Here is a 14,076-nt window from a genome sequence, read left to right as displayed (position 1 = left end):
AGGAAGAAAACGATTATGAGCGAAGCCCGGGGCACCAGCAGGGGCCCTGCAACCCCTCACCTACCGGCAACGAAGCATACAGGACTTGGGGGGATGACACAACCCAAGGTGGGGGGGGGGCGCTGACCGGCGCGGGCTATTTAAACCCCGCACCAGCGCGCTCCCTTCACTCTCAGCTTTTTCTAGCTATGCACTATGCTGAAATAAACCAGAACCTGATCTTCCCTGGATTAGTGTCTGTGTTTTACTCAGTAGTAGGCAGAGCATGACATAAAGCTGAGAGTCATAAACTCAGCCTCGCCAAGCCCCACCGGACAACAACGAGCCGCGGGAGGAACAGACGGCGAGAAGAACACGAGCAGAGAGCGATGGAGCTGACGTGTCACAGACAGGACGGGCGAGCCGCACGGCATGAGGTGGAGGAGAACCGACAGAGGCCAGATGCAACGCGGACCCCAGGAGCCACGGACACCCTCCCGGCCCATCCCGAGCCTCAGCCCCACCCCTCGAGGGAGGCGGAGGCGACCCGACCACGGGAGGGAGCAACATACCTCCCGAGACCCGCGGAGACCTCCCCGCCCCACATCGCACCCCAGCCACAGGCGTGGAGCTTCAGCCCAACTGCAACAAACGTGGTGGAGGACGGAGAGATGAACCAGCCGATTCGCTCCCAAGTCGAGGGAGCTGACCAGCGGACGGAAACGCCTGAACCCCACCGGTGGCCCAACTATGCGGAGATGCCGACCGGTCCGATCACAGCTGCGGCGCGGACCTTGGACCGAGAAACGCAAGCCAGACTCACGGCCATGGAGGCCCAACTAAGGGACCTTGGGACCATGCTGCAGTCGCTGATGTCCTCCATGCCTCACAGAAACATACCCGTGCAGGTACACACCCCTATTCAAACCCCGAGTGGGTCTTGGCACCCCCATAGGCCAAATGCTAACCGGCAAGCTTCCCCAGTAGAAGAAGCCATGGGACGGGACGTGAGGAGAGGGGATCCACCGAACACCAGGGCCCCAAAGGACTTCCCCATTTTCTCCAACGGGAACCCCGCGAAGCTGTCGTTTTTCGTCACGAATGCCAGTGAGTTCATGGGGCGGCACGGACACTCCTTTGACTCCGAAGTGGACAAAATCGCAGCCGTGGCAATCAAGTTGCAAGACAGGGCGGCGGACTGGTACGTCCAAATGTACGAGTCCAATTCCCCTGCCCTCTCTGACTTCCATGCCTTCATCACTGAGATGAAGCACTATTTTGAGGACCCGCTAGCCAAGGAGAGGGTTAAAAGCATGCTTCAAGCCCTCAAACAGGGCGCATGAACTGTCGCGGACTACGCCCTCGAATTTAAAGCCCTCGCAGGGAAGATTAACGACTGGTCCGAGACTACCCTGCTAGAGATGTTCAAAAGGGGCCTCAGCCGCGAGGTACTCCAATGGGCACTCTACTGGGACGACCCGGAGACACTGCAAGGCTGGATCTACCTAGCGGGGAGAGTGGAACACGCTCATCACACTTTCTTAATGATGACGGCAGAGGACAAAACAAACACCAGCCCAAAGGTACCCGCGCCACACTTGGGGCCGGCCGGTCCCACGTACCAAAAGAAGAAGTTTGCTTGCGGACCCTGCGCGAAGTGCGGGAAAATGGGGCACAAAGCGGCAGACTGCTTCTCCAACCGAACACTAACTAGCGCTCCCAAACCCACACCGAAAACGACGTTCAAACCAACTAACCCACCGCCGCCCCCCCACCGCCGGATGACCGGAGCCACAGCGACACCGGACGAAGACTTGGACGCTTACTTGGCGGGGGAGGATGCCGAAGTCCCAGACCGGCTGGCGGGAAATGCTCCCCGCCTGCCTTAAAACGCGCCGCAAGGCAGGTGGTGGGACAGGGGTGTGAAACACATAGACAGAGCAACGAAAGCTCCGTAATAATGGGGTCAATCAGGCTTTCCTTCGGCAACAGAGCCACCACGGCCGCGGTGCTAGTGGACTCGGGGTGCTCCAAGAACCTGATCCACCCCGACATAGTCGCCAAGCTCGACCTGCCTTGCCTCCCCCTCCCCACACCGCTGGCTTTCCACCAACTGGATGGCTCAACAGCGGGAGGGAAACCAGCCACGACACAGACCGAGCCTGTCACCCTGCAAATGGGCACCCACACCGAGTGAACATCTTTTGTGGTAACCCACATAGGGCGGCCCATCATAGTCCTAGGAATACCGTGGCTCACGATCAACAACCCGCGCATTAACTGGAAGACCCGCACCTTCCAATTCTACGATGGCGCATACCAGGCGCCAGTTCCGGCGGGCAGGATCGACCCCACAGTGGGACGGGCAGAGGCTGCAGCCCAGGACAACACAGCAACCCCAGACGACCTACCTGAACAATATGCTGATTTCTCAGAGGTCTTCGGGGAAGAGGAGGCGGACCAACTACCCCCCCACCACAAGACGGACTGTAGAATTGAGCTGCTTCCCGATGTCCCCTTACCCAGGCTGAAGATTTACTTGATGACCCCGAAGGAGATGACAACCCTCCGGGAGTTCATCGATAAAAACCTGGCTAGGGGTTTCATAGAGCCGGCATGCTCACCGGTCGGAGCGCCCGTCTTATTCCGAGAGAAAAAAGACGGCACCTTACGGCTCTGCACCGACTACCGGGGCCTCAATGCGGCGTCCCTATCCAATAAATACCCCCTACCCCTCGTGAAAGACATGCTCGCCCACCTGTCCACGGGAAGAGTATTCTCCAAACTGGACCTTCGCGAGGCTTATTACAGGATCCGAATCAGGGAGGGGGACAAATGGAAAACAGCGTTCAACTGCCTCCTAGGCGCCTTTCAGTACAAGGTGCTGCCATTCGGACTAGCGGGGGCCATTCCAGGCAGGGGATATGGTCTACCTATCCACCAAATTCATGAAATCACCTCAACCCTCGAAGAAACTGGGGCCTAAGTATATCAGGCCGCTTCGAGTAACACAGATAGTGAACCTGGTGACAGTACGCCTGGACCTGCCGCACAATCTAAGGAGACTCCACCCGGTATTCCACAGCAGCCTCCTGAAACCAGCAACCACCTTCCGATGGCACCCAAGCACGCCTCTGCCCTCCCCAGTGATGATCGACGGCCAACAACATTTCGAAGTAAAAGAAATACTCGATTCCCGCCATCAACGGGGCACACTATACTACTTAGTGAAATGGAAACACTTCCCCCACCCAGAATGGGTGGCGGCTCAACATGTCAAGGCACCGGACCTGACCTGAGCATTCCATACGACGTACCCCGACAAACCAAAGGGGCACCCAGCCGAACTGGCCCCTAGAACACACTTCCCCCCTCGGGCCTCCCCCCCCACCCGCATCGCCCCCAGGGGAAGGGACCCCCCAAGCCTGCGACTTGAGTAGACCTCCTCCCCCCTGGACTCACCCTCCCCCCAACCTCTCCGGGCCCACTGGGGAGAGAAGATTGGTCATAGGTGCATCGCCAGGGGGCAAATGGCCAGGATGCACACATGACAACACGACGAACATCAAACTAAACAATCAACAAAACAAAAAGATAAGGATCCTACCTGGAGCTGAAACAGCACCCGACCAGCCACGCCTCCTCTCACGACGAACTGAGCAAGAACAAGCAGGGTGTGGTCGAGGCATGTGCACTCGCAGGGTGTGGTCAAGGCATGCGCACTCGGAACACACCCAAAAGATGGAAACGAGGTAGAGGGCAGAGCAAGGGGAGGGGTAAAAGCACTCCAGCGGGAAATACAAAAAAAAAAAAAAAATTGACAGCTCTCCCGGAAAAAACCGGAATGCCGAGGGGGGCTACCATTCGAAAGGGGGGCAGTATGTCATGAGCACCGTTGAGCTGAATGCATCAGCACAACGGCACACATGACAATACCACGGAAACAAGAGTAAGGGATTAAAAGATAAGCAAAGCGACGCACAACAACAGACACAGACCCCGAGGAGAAGGGAACGACCCTGGCCGGAAAAACCAGTCAAGAGAACACAAAGGGGGAAGAAAGAGCGACAAAGACAGGGCGGATCATGAGGCACACCTGAAGCTGTCAGCAGGAATGCAACGGATATCGCCCAGCTGACAGCAATCACCGACCGGAGGAAGAAAACGATTATGAGCGAAGCCCGGGGCACCAGCAGGGGCCCCGCGACCCCTCACCTACCGGCAACGAAGCATACAGGACTTGGGGGGATGACACAACCCAAGGTGGGGGGGGGGGGCGCTGACCGGCGCGGGCTATTTAAACCCCGCACCGGCGCGCTCCCTTCACTCTCAGCTTTTTCTAGCTATGCACTATGCTGAAATAAACCAGAACCTGATCTTCCCTGAATTAGTGTCTGTGTTTTACTCAGTAGTAGGCAGTGCATGACACAATGTGGTTTACCACATCATCATGTTCAGCCATTACATTAATATTGTGCCCTTTCTGTGAACACTGTGGGGCCTCTGGCACAGGGAGAAGATAAATGCCAAGCATGGGAATCACCAAGTTACTGATTTTTTTTTTAAAAGAGAGAGAATACTTCCTTACAGTTTGGTAGACTTTTGTTAAACAGAAGATGTAATTGCATTCTCCAGCCAGATCCTTCCAGATATATTTCAGTTCAATTTTATTACAGTCACTGACCAGTACAAGATACAATTCTATAAACGTATACACATTAGCCTTAGCCTTAAAATATGAGCCATCTGATTTAAAAGAATTTTAAATTTGAATTTACAAGTTCCAATTAAATGTTAAAATACGTTTAGATCACAACGTAAATAAGCCCCTTAGTCAAATTTAAAAACAATCTTATTAATTTGCATTATCGTGACTAATATTCTATCAAATATAAGTGTCTATAAAAATATGATATGTAAAATATTAAAAAGAATATCATTCCAGATATATAGAACTTCAAATTTCTTAATCCCTAGTCAGTAAGGGTTGGAAACAGTTGCTCTCAGTTATCTTTTTACAAATTAGACTTCAAGGACAAGGAATACCATGTAACTACCAAGTGGTCAGTATTACATTTCTCAAAGATTGACTCCTTTACCTTCTCTGTCCATCATCTTCAAGCCCCAGAGAGAGAAAAAGAGAGAGGAGGATATTTAGCTGTGATCTAGACTCATTTTTTTCTTACCCTTCAAACAATTTGGGGATGTCAAACAGTGGGCTTTTTTAGATTCTGATTGTATGTTTCTGCTCAAGGTCAGTAACCTGACTCTTTTGAAATAACTTTCTGAATAATATTAAAATCTGAAAATCATTAAGGCAACCTGCAGTTATAAATCTATAATGAGATATGAAATAAAATCAGATGAGAATGGATTTCATGTCACACTGAGACATTTGCTACTTCAATTTTCTTGATAGCCAGTAGTTTGTATAGTCAATTGCTAAATATGTTGTATTCACAACACAATTAAACAAGACAAATTTGGATGCCAGCCAATGCCAACTTACTAAAGATCAATAGAATTTAATTAATGTGAATTTAGTATTTTAGATTAACTTGGTTGTGGACCAGACTATTGGGCTCTTCGTTGATATTTCTTTATCTAAAGAGCAGTAACTTTAATATGTTTTAGAGTGAATCTATGAGCAAAACTTTTGCAACTCTTTTTAAATTATAAATGCTCTGGGATTGGGGACTCCAGCTGTTCCCCAACTGAAGGAATCCCCATGATATCAACAGTCAGGAATTAAGTTTCATTTACCATGGTTGTTTTTTTTTAAGTCAATATGATCCAGATGGTCGTTCTGGGTATTAAAGTGTGCCTGCTTTGTGATTTTGGTTTGGGACACAAGCTCTCTCTTTGCAGTGCTGAAATAATTGATTTCATCCTGCTTTCTATAGAGGTATAATCCCAAGAAAGCAAAAATCGCCCAGTTATTTTTCAAGCTGGGGAACCATCTAAATGCCTTTATTGTTCTAAAACATTCACTCTTGAACATTCAACTTCAATATGATGTCATCGTCATGTAACTTTCTGGGATGCCAGGATAGTCAGGACTAATTAAATCCACTGTCTAAGAAATAATAAGTTATTATTGCAAGCTGAGGGTGATAGCCTGAAATCCTACTCTCAGTTTTTCATGCTGTACTTACAGAAGGCCCATTGAAATATATGGAATTTAATACAGTGATGATAAATTTAATTATTCATTTCAATGCATTCACTTAAGTACAACTAAGTTTTGTTACTACTCATTACTTGAAAATTGCTTGGATTTTGTTTATTAAGTTTTTTAAAAGTTTATTTTGTTTATTATTATTAAGGACCAGAAAATAGAATACCAAGACTACCCAGCAGGTAATGAGAACCTTTGGAGTATGACTTGGTCCATTCCAGGTACCCTGAGACAGTGCAGTTTCAATTGGAACTGTGGAAACCAGGCAGTGTTGTGAAAATAAACAATATCTAAAGTAGTTACCACTTAATCTGAGAATAAAAACTATTCTCACAAAAAAAAGGGTAAGAGCAAATGCACTGAAATAGCTAACAAACAGCTGCTGGACCCTCTAGTGCTCTTCAGCCTTCAGAAGACTCTTGACTCCTTAAAGCAACAGAGTTACCAATTGTAAGCTTTCCCTCTGGAAATAATAACACTTTGTGCAAAATGTGTTTTTTTCAAGTACATTTCCCAAATGTTCTTAAATAAATTTAAGTAATGCTCCCTGATTTCTTGTAAAAACTACCTTTATTTGTATAACTATATTGGTGATTTTATGAGGAAAAAAATAGACGAAAAGTATTGAATTTGGCATATAAACCCATTTGTGCATTATAATGATAAGACTGAAGGTTTAGGATTTTTAAAAAATGTGTATTTGAAGTTGCATACAATTATAATGTTTGAAGCATCTTCAAAATTAGGACTCCCATATCTGGGCTGCAAAATCCATATGACCACAAGCTGCCAGAAAAGTGATAGAGAAATACACTGTTGCCATCTGGTCATTTTCCCAATTTTTGTATGGTAGGCCTACTTAAATTTATATTCATATCTACACCTGCAGATTTAGAAACACCATTGCAGCTGTATTGTTGATGAAGCCATCCAAACTCAGCTTAAAATCTTCTAGGGATGGAGAGCCCACCATCTTCCATGGCACTCTCTTTCTTTCTTTCTTTCTTTCTTTCTTTCTTTCTTTCTTTCTTTCTTTCTTTATTTATTTATTTATTTATTTATTTATTTATTTATTTATTTACATTAAGAATTTTACATACAATAAAAGTCAAATCTACAGAAAAAATAGTAAAGAAGAAAAAAGAAAATGGTGTAAAAAAAGAAAAAAAAGGAAGAAACTGAAGTTATGAAATATAATGACTTCTGACCTTCTCTTCAACAGATATTAACAAACCCATTGTCTCCCTTCCCTCTTAACCATTCCAGAAAGCCCTTCAATCCCTTGGCACTGTATTTCACTATCAAAGAGCACTGATAGTCAGAAGGGGAGAACAAATTTCAACTAACCTCTGTGGGGTAAACTTTCCAATATTTGCAATTCCATTTGCCATAGTCTCCTTCAGTGTTCCCCATAGGTCTTAACACCTTTTACTAACTTTGTCACCCTTCTCTTGATACATTCTGAAAATTTATTAATAGTGCTAGCAAAATGTTTTATTTATTTCCTCGTTTATTTTATTTTTACCCCACCACTATCAATCTGAGATTCAGTGACTTACATAGAAGAAAGCAAATGTAAACCATCCACAATATAAGAGAGCCAGCTTGGTGTAGTGGTTAAGGTGCTGAACTGAGAGTGGGAAGACCATGAGTTTTAGTCCTGCCTTAGGCACAAAGCCAGCTGGGTGACTTCAGGCCAGTCACTCTCTTTCATCCCTAGGAAGTAGGCAATGTCTGCAAATCTTGTCAAGAAAACTGCAGGGGCTTGTCCAGGCAGCCACCAGGGTTTAAGACTGACTTGAAGGTACAAAAAAACAACCAAACAACCAAAACAAAACCTGCACCCAGTATAAAAACTTAAAAATATAAAACAAAATGTTGTAAGAGTGAAATAAAAACAAAAGTAGAAACAAAATATTGTCCTGGACAGTTAAAATACTCCCTGGAACTTCTTCAACATCTTACTGAATGTACTCAAGGATGGTTCCAGCCTGTTCTCAACAGGGGGCTGTTCCAGAGGATGGGTGCTCCCCATGAAGAATACAGTAGTGCCTCCTTGCTTCACCTCCCTTTATTTCCCAATGGTGGGACACTAGGAACAATTTTTCCTTGGATAAACTGTTTCAGGTTGGAACTGGTAGGCCTGTAGATGCCCAGGTGCTAAGTCTCAAAGGGCTTTATAAGATGAAGAGCAGGATGATATGACGTTCAGGTGCAATCCTGAAAAGAAATCATGCCTGTTTTTAAGAGAACAAAAGTAGAAACAAAATATTGTCCTGGACAGTTAAAATTCCAGAACAGCTCTTTCTATTTATTATTTTTCAGTGTTTTAACTGATCTGTCAAATTTTGCATAGTTTTCTATCATAAGTGACAGTATAAAGGGTTTTCCCCCAAATCTAATGAAAGAAAACCACTATGCTTGCTATCATGTTTTCTGCATTAATGAGTGAACACCAAGAATAAAATAATGTGCTACTTTCATGAACTCAGTCTTTTAAAAAACTGATCTAACAGTTTTTGCTAAACATTGAAGCTAGTAGCATTCTTATCAGACAGGTGAAAGTTTAACACTGAATGTTATTAATAGTGTAACAGTGACCTGGGATCCATACTCCAGCTTTAAAGCATCAGGTTAGATGAAATACGTTGGAGATTTTGTCCTTTATACAAGTTTCCATCACATTAATACAATTTAAATTAATTAAATACAAGTTCCAAGACTAGGAGGGAACTCAGTCTGAATAATCATAGCATTATTGGGCAATAATTGAACAAAGTAGCACATCTGTTCTTTGTGTCTTTGACCTTTCAAAACAGTTATTTTTGTCTCTTAACTTTCAGCTGAAAATGGTTCACTAGTTACAAAGCTGATGGTTATTTTTTAAAAAAATGTTGAAATGTATTGATCATGCCATCTTTTCCTTTATTTTTTTTTTAACTAATGTGGGATAAAGAAGCATCCTTTATGTTTCGGAAACCAAAGATTCAGTTTGTATTAAATACTTTTTTTATGAAGTGCAATATAATTGACTTCCAGGTTGGCAGACAGAGAACACAAATTGCACAAACCTATTTCCTCCATATCCTATTCCACTTGCACACCTTGAACAGAACCATGCAAGAGAATGCATCTCAGAATGTGGGTTGTCATCTAGATAAGAGTGCCATAGGTATAGCCAATGTTTAATCCTTTCCAGGTAATTATGAACAGGGTGCAGCAGATGTGTTATCCATGTACAATGACTAGCTTGGGGATCATTGATCTACTCAGGATCTCAATATACCTGCAGCATGTAAGAAGGGTATGAAATAAATGATTATTTTGAAGTTGTGAATAAAGATCCAATCCACTTTAGAGAAGTCAAAGATTCACCTCAGGAGTGTTGTGGGATTTGAGAACAAGTTTTAGAATTTGCTGATATAGTGAGCTGTTTGTTTACAAAACATGGGGCAATTGCTCTGAGCCAGGAATCAGATCAACAGAAGAAGTGAAATTGTCTCCCCACATGAAAGGAAAGGAATTGGCATTCAGCAGGAAATGCTGTAAGGTTCAAAGCATGGGCATGAAAAATTATATGGCAAACCAGAGAGGCATTGCCAACTACATCAGCCACTGGAAGGGCTCCCACAGAAACTTCCCTCAGGTTATCAGGAAGCTAGAAACCGCAATGCTCTGGGAAAATCTAATCTGTCATCAGCCATGTTGCCAAACTGCTGATGTAGTGAAACTTATCTAGGTACACAGTTGCATATGCATGGTATACACTTACCATAAAGAGAAAAGAGGGTGGAAATATAAAAACAGCTAGAATGTGATCAATTCCAAACTTGAAAGAAAGAACAGCAAGCACCTCAAAGCACCTCCTTGTGGAGCATCAGCAGTGGAAATGTATGACAAATCCAAACACGTTGACTTGTAGAAAAATCCAGTCACTTCAGTGTATTCCATTTCCAAGTAAAAATGCTTGTTATGCTGGCTTCAACTGTATTTACTTGATTTGTTTTCACAAATGACACTCTAAAGTTTCACTTCTGGTCATGATAATAGTTGCCTAATTAGCATTGGAAGTAATCTGAGAGGAAAAAGGAGAGAGTGGACCTGACAGCTGTAGAAACTTTAAAGAAAATGTATTGCTGAACATGTTTTAGAGGAAAAGGTTGCCAAGGAATACTGGCTGAAAGAAGAAGCTGTAGCTCAAAGAATATAATTTATTCATACTATGTGATGTTTATACTGTGGAATCCTTGGTGCTCTCTGAGCTTGGTTGTTTGCTTACAGATGTTTCATTACCCAACTAGGTAACATCATCAGTGCCAGTGAGTGTGGGGTTTTCTCCCTGTTTATATTCAGTAGCTTGCCCTGCCAATGTTGGTGGAGATGTGGTTTTCCCCTTGGTATTCCTTGATTACGGTATTGTTTCCTGATTGTTTGTCTGGTGTTAATCCCTGCTTATCTGGGTGTTGGCTGCTGGAGACGCTGTGCTCTGGTCTTTTTGTTTCCTTCTTAGCTTTCTTATTGTCTCTTTTGAATGGTGTGTAAATGTGGTTTATTTCTATGTGTATCTTCTATTGTGATATTCTATTGTGATGTTCTATCTCTATGTGTTCTTTTCTATTGTGATGTTTATGATATACATAGCTGTTATAATGTATACTGATTATAAAAACTTATGGAACAAGGAATATGCGTTAGTAAAATCAGCTCTTAAGTTACAGTTATCATAACAGTTTCCCAACTAACAAAATGACTTTAGAAATTGAGAAGAGCAGAACAAGAATGAGACGGAAAGGAGAGTGGCATCACAAAGAGCACCGATTTGGGAATTGCCCCATTGTGAGTACAAGCTGCCAATAATTTCTGAAGGGTAAGAAAGGCAAACATATTCTATTCAGCTCCAGTCTACTGTGAAGGTGACTTTCACCTAATTTCCTGCTTCCTGTTCAAAGTAGCATTTTCCGGTTTGTGCTGGATACTATCTGACTTCCACTAGAAGAGAATATATGATGAACTGTGGAGTTCTTGGTGTTGATGATGTTACCTAGTTGGGTAATGAAACACCTGCAACCAAACAACCAAGCTCAAAGAGCACAAGGAACTCCACAATATCTGACTTGCCTGCTATATTTTACTTTCTTCTAGGCAGTCTCCTGAACTTTGATTGGCCACTGCATACAGTGGCAAGAACACCCCCTAACTCACATCAGTGGCTGCTGTCCTGCATTGCCATTAAGAAAACAACCCTTTCCTGCATTTTCCTAGCTTTAGATCAATGATCCTGCTGCAGCTACTATTACAGGAGTCAGTCAGTAGCATGGTGGGTGTAATATTTGCCTGACATACAGGGAGTCTTTTGTATGAAACCTCATATAAACCTTTGTTTTAATTACTACTTTCTGTAATGATTGCCTATTCTAAACACCATCAGACTCATAAGCAGGATCACAAAGATATATGATTTATTAAAGAATAGTATGCAGGTTCACAAAGAAAGCTGAGAATGGAAAAAGCGCGCCAAATGCAAACTAAAAACCCCTCGATACAAACGAGATCCCTCCCCCCGTAGAATCTTCCCAGGCTCACAATCCCAGGTGCTCCTAACGGCTTCTGATGGTCCACGGGAAAAGTCCTTGAGCAGAGCACATAACCCAAACACATTCCATTGAAATGAACATAGATACAGAGCCTGGCACAAGGTTTCACAGCAGCTCCCTCCCAACAGAAACGCGCATCAGCACCATGGCATGTGAAACGTTACGATGTACAGTGCACATTGAAACAGTGAACATGACATACTGCCCCCCAAAAGAAAGAAAACATTAAGTGGAAGGTTTTAACGGGTAAGCCAAGTGGAAATGGTTAACTAAATCAGGAGCATTAACATGGCGAGCAGGCACCCATTCAGGATGAGGAAAGTGTTTCCATCGGACCAGATACTGGAGGGTGCCTCGAAGCTTGCGAGAATCAACAACCTCCTTGACTTCAAAATGCTGTTGCCTGTCAATCATGATCAGAGCAGGAGAAGGAGGTTGGGGATGCCAGTGGGAAGAGTGGTGGACAGGCTTGAGCAGGCTGTAATGGAAAACAGGGTGCAAGCGTTTCAAATTGTGAGGCGGGTCCAACAGTAACTGGATTGATAAGACCAACAATAGGGAAAGGACCAATGAACTTGGGAGCAAGTGTCATGAGTAAGGATGGCGAGCAGGGGGCTCCCATCCAGACTGTCAAGTGCATGCGTAGCACTGATGAATTGTTCAGCCATTCAAAGAGACACAGATCGGGACCGCCTTAACCCTTGGGGGTTATATGTTTGGGTTTTCCCACGCTTCTTCAGTTTGTTAGGATTCCTGTTAAGTACTAGCAATTAATATTAGAGACCAGTTCCTTGTCTCAGTATGTTTCCTGGTTGTTAGGACATCAAGCTTCTTCAAGGGCTGTGGGGACTTGATGAATTTGGTAGAAAGATATACCTGATCCCCGATTTTGAAATCATGTTCCAAAGAACTATGTTTATCAGCTTGAAACTTGTAAGCAGCCTGGGCATCAGCCAAAGCCTGTTGAATCACCGGCCAGGAATCAACCAGCTTAACAGCCCAGTCAGAGGCAGAACAGGACTGGGCAGGGGTTTGTGGCAGCTCAGGGATGGGAACAAAGTCGTGACCAGAAACCACACGAAAAGGGGTTTGCCCGGTGCTCTGATGGACAGCATTGTTGTAAGCCACATCAGCAAAGGGCAACAAGTCCACCCAATTGTCCTGATGGTAATTTATGGATGCTCTAAGGAATTGTTCGAGGGCAGAGTTCAAAACCTCCGTAGATCCGTCAGTCTCAGGATGCAATGATGTGGACAATGCCTGTTTGGTGCCAATCAATTTTAAAAATGATTTCCAAAACTGGGAAGTGAACTGTGTCCCGCGATCGCTGATCAAACGGGAGGGGCTACCGTGGAGACGGTAGATGTGGATGAGAAATAGGCGGGCCAATTGCGGGGCCGACGGGATGGATGCACATGGAATGAAATGGGCTTGTTTGGAGAAAAAAACTTTAACAACCCAAATGACAGTTTTCTTCTGACTGGGGGGTAAGTCCACAATAAAATCCATAGAAATCTTGTCCCAGGGACAGGATGGGCTGGCCACTGGCTGCAGAAGCCCCTGTGATTTACCTCCTTTTCACTTTGACATGGCAAAAACAGGACAGGAAGCAACATAGTCTTTTACATCACGTCTCAAGGTTGGCCACCAAAATTGATGGCGAACCAAATGCAAGGTTTTGACAAAACCAAAGTGTCCAGCAAGTTTGTCATCATGGGAACGCTGCAAACATCAGCCCTCAAAGTTTCAGGCACATAAAGGCGGTGTTCCACCCACGCTAGACTGCTTTCAAAAGAAACATTGTCTCTATTAGCTAGCAACCAAGTGTCAGATTTCAGTGCCTGGAGAAAGTCCTTCTGTAACTGCCAAGGAACTTGCACTTTCTGCTTCCCAGACTGGGCTGGGGTCAGGGTTGCCTGCGCACGGGTCTGGCTCCAGGTGACGGCAACCAAGCCCAGTTGTGGTTCAGTAAGAACAGTCCCCACAATATCTACCACGTGGTCAAAGTCCTGAGGTAAACGTGACAAAGCATTGGCCAGAAAGTTTTTCTTTCCCGGAATAAATTTTAACTGGAAATTAAAGCGACTGAAAAATTGAGCCCAGTGAATTTGTTTAGGACTGAGATGCTCAGGGGTGCGGAGGGCTTCCAAATTCCTGTGATCAGTCCAAAACTTGAAAGGGCATTTAGCGCCTTCCAGGAGGTGACGCCAGGCTTCCAAAGCGGCTTTTACAGCAAAGCCTCTTTTTCCCAAACATGCCACCGGCATTCAGTTTCAGAAATTTTTCTAGACAAATAAGCACAGGGTTTTAAGTGATTTTCAGAAT

This window comes from Candoia aspera, chromosome 8 (genome assembly GCF_035149785.1).
Source record: "Candoia aspera isolate rCanAsp1 chromosome 8, rCanAsp1.hap2, whole genome shotgun sequence".
Taxonomy (NCBI): Eukaryota; Metazoa; Chordata; class Lepidosauria; order Squamata; family Boidae; genus Candoia; species Candoia aspera.
Note: the sequence above shows the minus strand (reverse complement) of the source record.